Here is a 1,437-nt window from a genome sequence, read left to right on the forward strand (position 1 = left end):
CACTATATAATGATTAAGGGGACGATCCATCATGAAGACATAACCATAATAAACATCTACGCATCCAATGATAGGGCTCCAAAATACATAAAACAAACTCTAACAGCACTGAAAAGAAAAACTGACAGTTCCACGATAATAGTAGGAGACTTCAACACACCATTCTTGGTAAAGGACAAAACATCTAAAAATAATCTCAACAAAGATACAGAAGACCTAAAGGGCACAATTAGCCAACTTGACCTCATAGTCATATATAGAACACTCCACCCTACAGCTGCAAAGTACACATTCTTTTCCAATGCACATGGGAACGTTCTCCAGAATAGACCACATCTTAGGCCACAGAGCAATCATCAACAAGATCTAAAACTCTGAGATAATACAAAGTATCTTCTCTGACCACAACACCATCAAGGCAGAAATTAACAACAGAAAGAGCAAGGAAAAAAAATCAATTACATGGAAACTGAATAACACCCTGCTTACAAACCACTGGGTAATAGAAGAAATCAGAGATGAAATCAAAAAATTCCAAGAATCAAACGAGAATGAAAACAGATCATACCAAAACCTTCGGGACACAGAAAAGGCAGTCCTCAGAGGACAATTTATAGCAATAGATGCACACATCAAAGAGGAAGAAAGGGACAAAATCAAAACATGAACTACACAATTCAAACAAATAGAGAACAGCAAAAAAAAGCCCACAGCCACCGGAAGAAAGGAAATACTAAAGATCAGAGCAGAAATAAATGAAATAGAGAATAGAAAAACAATGGAAAGAATCAACAAAACCAAAAGTTGGTTCTCTGAAAGAATCAACAAAATTGACAAACCACTGACCAGAATGACAAACGAAAAATGAGAGGATGCAAAAAACCCAAATAAGAAATGAAATGGGGGACATTACAACATATCCAGCTGAAATAAAAAGGATCATAAAAGAGTAGTATGAAAAACTATATTCCAACAAATTTGAAAACCTAGAGGAAATGGATACATTTCTAGAAACACACTACCTACCCAAACTATCACAAAGTGATGTTGAAAATCTGAACAGATAAATAATCAGAGAAGAGATTGAAAAGATTAAAAAAAAAAACCTTCCAACAAAAAAAGCCCTGACCAAATGGCTTCGCTGGAGAATTCTACCAAAAACATTCAGAGAAGAGCCTTTACAAGTACTACTCAAACTATTTCAGAACATAGAAAAGGAAGCTACACTTCCAAAATCATTCTATAAAGCCAGCATAACCCTGATACCAGAACCAGACAAAGACGCCACAAAAAAAGAAAATTACATATCCATATCTCTCATGAAAATAGATGCAAAAATTTTTAACAAAATTCTAGCCAGTAGAATTCAGCATCATAGCAAAAAAAAAAATACACCACGACCAAGTAGGATTCATACCAGGTATGCAAGGATGGTTC

This window comes from Trichechus manatus, unplaced genomic scaffold, assembly GCF_000243295.1.
Source record: "Trichechus manatus latirostris isolate Lorelei unplaced genomic scaffold, TriManLat1.0 scaffold00033, whole genome shotgun sequence".
Taxonomy (NCBI): Eukaryota; Metazoa; Chordata; class Mammalia; order Sirenia; family Trichechidae; genus Trichechus; species Trichechus manatus.